The sequence below is a fragment of the Osmerus mordax genome, chromosome 6 (assembly GCF_038355195.1).
Source record: "Osmerus mordax isolate fOsmMor3 chromosome 6, fOsmMor3.pri, whole genome shotgun sequence".
Classification (NCBI taxonomy): Eukaryota; Metazoa; Chordata; class Actinopteri; order Osmeriformes; family Osmeridae; genus Osmerus; species Osmerus mordax.
Genome location: NC_090055.1, coordinates 6,520,510 through 6,528,134, shown reverse-complemented (window position 1 = coordinate 6,528,134; position 7,625 = coordinate 6,520,510).

The window sequence follows — 7,625 nt, the reverse complement described above, 5'->3', positions numbered from 1 at the left end:
AAAGTCACACAGAGATGCTGACAGACTGAACAGTGGTCAAGGCTTGGCTACAGTGAGTTTGCTTCCTTGTGTGTGATTCCAGCAGACTACATAGTCTAGGCCTACCTACATAGACTGCAGTCGACTACCCTCCTTTCTACTATTATAGTCTACTACTCTCCTTTCTACTTCTTTCTACTAAGGAGGGTAGGCTGTTCTTATGTGTTAATTGCCATCCTTAAGAGTTGCTAAAGTGTTTTTCTATGTATATATAGGTATATATATATTTTGAAGAATGACAATAAAATCTATCTAGAAACGATGCTAATTTTTTATGGAGTAGGAAGTACAGATACTTGCGTGAAAATGTAAGGAGTAGAAGTAGAAAGTCGTCTGAAAAATAATTACTTCAGTGAAGTATAAATACCCAACATTTCTACTTAAGTAAGGTAACGAAGTATTGTACAGTTACTTGACAGTTCTGCAAAGATAACGTGTTGTGTCAGGCTTAATACAGCTAATGGACGTTTAAAGCTGCCCTGTTAGGTTAGCTAGCTACGTTACAAGGCTCGTAAACGTTGGCTGCGCTGTTTCTTACCTTGGTCTACGTTGACTTCAGGTGTGAGATGGGTACGGGGTGAGGGGTGCATGCATGAATGCCCACCTCATCTCCCTTTCTTGGTGCTGGGCGATGCTACTAGTTCCAGCTTCACCGTCACCACCTTTAAAAAAAAAAAAGAAAATGTTTAGAAAATCTCCAAGGCCTCTATTTTCTTCTTCTCTTCTTCTCTTTTCTTTCCTTTTCTGAGCACCGGACTTGTGCTGACCGGACATTTTGAGCATACTGAACTTCAAATGACAACATCTAATTTTCATCAGTGGCCAAACCATTTTTGTGTTGGGGGTGGGGGGGGTTCTTGACCACTATTTCAAGGACAATTAGGAAGAAAACAAATAGAAAGCTTTTATGTAACTCAAATATTACATATTGTTTTCCACAAATAGGCCTTTAATAATTTTTTTGCACAATGTAATGAGGGCCCCGTTCTGCCCTCTATGGAGGGCTATGGAGCTATACCCCTCACAATCCACTTTTCTCAGGATATAATTTTATGTCTAGTAATTTCAATATTGCAAAGAAAATACTAGATATGTCGTTATGCAGATGCATACTTATGAATGATTATGTTTGTTTTTTTAAGAATAGAAGTATGCAGTGGCATAATGACATCTCTGACGTTGATAACAAACCAACCCGTTTCAAAATCGGTTCAAAATTGAGCAAGTTATGGTCATTTAAAAAGTACATGTAGAACCAACACGATGTTATGGGTGAGCAAGTTGACTGTAGCAAGATGGCCGCCATGTGCGGACGTTCGACTCTGTTGGCCGGCAACGCGGACGAGATATCTACCCTTTATATATATCTATGGGGAGAACTGCCACTCTAGGGAAACTTCCGGGTTCTGAACTGGTTGCAGTTCCACTCTAGTTCCATATGAGGCCGCTAATGAGCAAGTGCAGAATGAATGGAGGTCTATGGTAGCCTGGTCCTAACCGGACTCTCGTACATTGCATTTGTACAGATAGTCTGGGCTCGCTCCATTGACAAGCGTTAACTTCTTTGAAGGTGGGTACTCTTGAAGTTGAAAACTATTGGGTCTGCCCAGAGCTACTCTGGTTCTGCCATAACCAATCGCTAGCGTTCGCCTTATCCAACTCCTTCACCGCTAACGGAGCTAGCTGGAAAATCAAACGAACCCCGTGGAGATCAAAGATTGTTCTTGCTCTGGCTTTAACTTCTGGATATTCTGCAGCGTTGCCATAACGGACCGAATAGCTTCGCTCACATCTTTCTCCACCGCCATTACGGAACTACAACTCAAACTAGTGCACAACATAAACGTCAACATTCTCAGCTACTCCCTCTGTTTGCTGATTGGACCGGTAAAAAGTTTACCGGAGACATCTGACCAATATATCTCAAGCCCAGACGCAGTACAGAAGCAAAATGAAAATTGAGCGGAGGTACGTATAGGAGGGCAGAGGCAGGCTAGGTCTATGGAGCTATACCCCTCAAAATCCACTTTTCTCATATAATTTTTTGTCTAGTAATTTGAATGTTGAATTCGAAAAGGGAGGCAAAAAATACACACTGCTGCGTGTTAGATATTTTCTAAATCGCTTTTTGTCTTAAAAAAATGTCTGGTCACTTCCTTTTTTCTCTCGAGGCATTGACAACATAGCTGACAGGTTAGGCTCTCCCTGTCAATACATATGCTAGAAAGAGTTTTGGCTTGCTAATGTTGTTGCTAATGTTGCTAATTTATGACATTCTGGTTCCGCTTTGGATGCCATCAAACGGGATCTCTGGTCGGAGTCACTCCTTCACTAACCAATCAGCATTCATTAGCAGAATGCTAGCGTGTTATGGGAAACAACGACTCACCCTGTAAGAAATCGAAAGGACATAAGTACTCGTTCATTCAACTTTCGACCTATAACCCATGTTGAACATGCAAAAACTACAATCAAATTTGAGATTTCTCAACGACAATCAGGCGAAAGAGACACATTTAGCCGTTTAGCTCCATGGACTCCCATTCATCTTGCAATCGCTCGCGATCACCCCCAGTGGAACTCTGGTGGAACTGCAACCAAATTCGGTACAATGGGGCTTAATAGGGAGTCGACAGGCTCTCCGTAGACGGCCTTTGGACATTCTCTGCTCCATCTTCGACTAATCTCTGCGGTCCAAAGATATCTCCAGCCTCTTCCGCCACCTGCTGCTGAGGCAGAAGAAGTGCAGAAGCTCCATCCCAGAATGCCCCATCCCAGACGACCCGGCCATCTCCCAGCTGCTCAAGAAGCTGCTCTCACAGGTAAGGGGCTCACTCGAAATCCAAGGTCATGTAAATAAAGGGCAAAATACGAGGTGTATTGATTATTCATTTAGAGGGAACTGTAATGGACGGTTTGTATGAAATGTAAGATTCAAAATCAGCACTGATGACCAAATGACCAAAGTTTGTGGAGACGACATGGTTACTCGTGTCCTGTCCTGACACCCTGCAGGGGATGACTGAGGCAGAGGAGGACAAGCTGCTGGCTCTCAAACGATGCCCCTGTTTTACACCCGCTCCATATTACTGTAAAACTGGCAGGAGACTGCTGTTCTACCAGAGAATTTCAGATTGACTGTGAAGAAGATTTATGTATTAAATACCGGGGGCAGTTTGGATTGGCGGTCCCTGCTAGTTGTGAACCCATTTCTTGTTCCCTGAAAATGTTTTGTATAACCTTGAAATTGTCAAAATGTCCTGTTTAGTTTTTTGAACCTTTTCACCATTTCAGGTTATTCATGGGAATTGAACTGCTTACATTTCTATAAAAACTTTTGATTGGTAGTGTACTTGAAAACAAACCATGGTAATGTACAACCAATCAGAATAATTTCACATCTCAAAGCACATGTCATTCAAACCTATCTGGACTGGCCAGCTTTCCCTTCCATGAGGGGGAAGTGATGAGTTGGAGCCTAACATGCATCTACATGCATACAGCATTCATCCCAGCACACATCAGCTCAGCTAAATACGCTATCCATCTCTCAGCAGATTATTTATCTGCAAAGCAAGTCTATCTCAGAAAATCCACAAAGACATCTGACAAGACCATAAAGGTGGAAACGAAAGTACAAGGGTGCACTCAGAGATTCCACAGATCTCTAATGTAAGCAATAAACAAACAAAAATCCAAGATGATTTTCCAATAGTCTTAAGGTTTCTGTGTTGTGGTGAGATAGCAAAATGTTATTTGTAGTTTAATCGCAGGATAGTGCAACCATTGTGTCTTGCAACTCTCACCCTTGTTCTAATCACCTGTATACTTAATTCTTCACCTTAACTTAAATCCTGCTAGCGCCTTTTCACGTCTTCGCTTCTCCCTCACATTCTGAAATGCAATTACAATGGGAATATAAAAATTCACTGCTAAGAATCACAGGATAGATCCTGTGATCCAGTTTGAATTGGCGTAAACTATATAATACGAAGCTGACATTCTTTTCTTACCCTATAATATAATTACAGAAATTAATTGGAAACTAGAACTCCCCAATTTGCCAAGAAGCATCCCGACATCATCCAGGTTTCTTGTTTGGGGCGGGGTGTGAGGAGTGGCAGAACAGTATAATGTGGGTCCATTTCTGCTAGCGCGCTGCAGATAACTCACCAGCCCCATACGGTAAGTACACGCAATTTACGCGTAGAAGTGTTTTGCATGGATTTGTTCTCTGCCAGATTTTGCGTTTAAGGTTTGTCTATGGTGCTTTTACATTGCCAAGTTGTTTGTTTGTAATGCATGTCGTTTCATGCATTACCAATTTCTGCAAAGATTTGTCCGAAGTCTAACAAACGTCTAGGCTATGTCTAAAACATACTGTGTGTGACTGTTGATTTAGCATATAGATTGGAAATTGAGCTAAACCTTTTGTTATATACATTTTCAATTCTCTAAAATGCATTATGTACATGTTTCTGAGATACTTAGACTATGAGTTAATTCATTTATTAATGATCAGTTACGCATGTCCGTTATGCATTTTTGTAGTACAGCAGATCAGTAGGCTATTATCCAAAGCAACTTAGTTTATTAAGACCCTGGCAGTTTCTATAGACGTCTAATTAATACTGTTTATTGTTGTGTAGTTGTATAGATCTATATTGTCCAAACCCTAATATCGTTCAGTGCTGACAAGGGTGCGTAAAGTAGATAAGATTCAGAACCTCACAGTATCTTTGGAATCCGTTAATGAACATCCTAAGCATCACTCTTTATGTATATACAGCCAGGATTCTCTCTCTCCGTGTTTGTGTAAAACATAATCTTGTGCTTATCCTAGTACATGTAGGACCAGAAAATGAACAACCTGAGCATCTCTCTCTATATTGGTCTATCTCTCCTCTCTCTGTGTTTATGTGTGTGTTAAACTTACTTTTGTACTGATTCTAGCTTTACCGATACAACCTTAGCTTCATAATCATATACATGGATGAGTATTGAGAGCTACACATAATTTACAGGGAGGTATTATTCTGAGCTCATATAGACCTAGTGACACAATCTAGATGACATCACTAGAAGTTATTTGAGAGTCTGGTGGCCCCCCTCCTTCCTATAGTGAAAAACTCTGTTTAGAGGACACTTTGGCACGGGTGAAAGTTATAGGCCTCATGAACATGGCTTTTAGGGGCCCTTTTTCCCATAAATCTGTCTAAGGTTGTGGCTTAACGAGATGTTCTCTACAGAATGCAGTTTAGAAGAAAATAACAGATGCAGGTCTGGTTGACTATCAGCTGTAATTGTCAGGTCAGGAAGACTTTTCAGCGTAGGTTTGATGTTAGTTAGAATTGAAACTCAGTGCACGATGTACAGCCATGTAAACTTTGCAGCTGTAAGGGGATGGGTCATGTCCCTTTACACATGCAGGACCACACACACATTCATGTGGACGTAAAGTGCATGCCTACAGGGATACACTTGTAAGTATGCAGGCACACGCGTACACACACATACACACACAGCCCCTAAACACACAAGATTCACTTCAAGGTTCTTGTCTAAAAACCAAGCAGAAATTTAGGTCCATTAATCCAGTCAGTGTTTATGGTTTCCTGTTTATATGGTTGGGGTTGGGTGTTATCCATCTTGGTTTCATCTTAACAACGTTTCTGAAAAATTTGAGTTGTTTACAGTTGAAAATACACAGATAGTTTTATTGTTTGACAAGAATATATACAGTTTCACCACATGCACTTTATGCAAAGAACTTTAAACTATAAATAATTTGACTGGAAATACCAATGAGTAAAACTACAATGTTCATCGTATTTGGTGACCCATTTAAACCCAAATAATATGTGATGACCATGCAAAGGAAATTAGCAATAGCTAGCTAGAAAACGATATAACCATGTAACTTGGATTTCATGAATTTGCACTTTCTGCAGCATTATTCTTAAGGCTCTGGATAAGAGCGTCTGCTAAATGACTAAATGTAACGCTTATTTTTTGTTCAGATATGCAACCCTGTTTTGTGTAAATTAGTTTTGAACAAACTAATTTACAAAGATCTATAAACAACACGATAAATGTGAAGTCTTACATCAGTTGTGACAGTGACATATTCAAACCCAACAACACTTCAGCTGTGTGAAAGGTATTGGGTAGACCTTGTTTATTACACTGTGGCATTAATACTGTCTGTTTAGGTTGAATGCAAGAGAATAACAACAATCCTTGTTGTTGCCATATAAGGTGTGCTTGCCTTAGAAGTAGCCAACCAGGGTTGGGTTAGGACTTCAGGACGACCATGCATCTGAAATCTCCAGCCTTTTTACTTTGGTGTACCCCTGGTGCAGTTCTATGGGCGTCTGTGAAGCCCTCTGTGATATTGCTTGAAAAAAGGGCCAAAGAAATCTAATTAGGTTTAATACTGAAAACACAATAAGAACATCACACAAGAACATCTGGTAACACTTAATAAGAACTAAACATAAAAAATATTTACAACAGTTACTGAACATCCTTAATGAAACAAGTTTGCTTCTTCAAGTGTTGGCCGTGCTGACAAGGCCTCTAAACACTCTGGATGACCTCAGAATTTATAACAAACAAAACTCAGTATAACTGTCTGATGCAGAGACTGCCTCTGAAGGGGAATTAACTCAACATATCCCCAAAGGTATCGTTTTATTCAGAATTCTAACACTTGTTAAGTCTATATTTGGTTTCCTGAAGTCATTATATTTATCTGAGGCCTGAGCAGACAAGATTGTCATTGGAATTAGGATAAAGATAAGATCCTTATCAAAAAAATTGGGGGGGAAAGTTGTAGCACCTCCCTTAACCCATGTGCTGCCTTCGGGTCACATGACCCAAAGGTTCATAATGAACCATCATTGTGTTTACCCAATTTTACCCAATACAAAAACAAATAAAAATAATTGTCTTTTAACCTTTGCAATGTGGGGGGTCTGAGACAGCCCAACGGTTAAAAGAAAATGCTTCACTTTGTTTTTGTATGCGGTAAAGTTGTCGCAATACGACGGTGGGTCACAATGACTGATGGGTCAGAATGACCCGAAGATAACACAGGGGTTAAACCTAATTCAGGATGGCCAAGGATGGTGTTACAAAAAAAACTGCAACTTCTTATTGACGCAATAGAAGCCAGATGATTGGTGATGTTTGTTGCAGTTACAGATATGCTGAGAATCTAAAGATAAAAACCAGATGGGAAATGCCGCTTTACCACATCATGCACATCGTTGCTAAATTATGTCTCGCAAAGAGACGGATAGAGATATCAATTCAAGGCATTGGATGTCTGATTTTTTCTGTATAAGTCAAAACAACAATTGAAGTTGTGTAAGTCCACACATTGTGAATCCACCACATAATAAATTTGGTTGGGCTGTGTTACGCAAAAGACATTGTGGCTTCTAGAGTGCTTATCCTCCCTTCGGCTAGTTATTTTTATTTGCAATTAGTTTCTCAGTGCCCTTTGCCATGTTACGATTTGATATGTTAAATGACATTGTCAACCATGACTTTGATGTATGTAACAACTGTTCTCTAGTTTC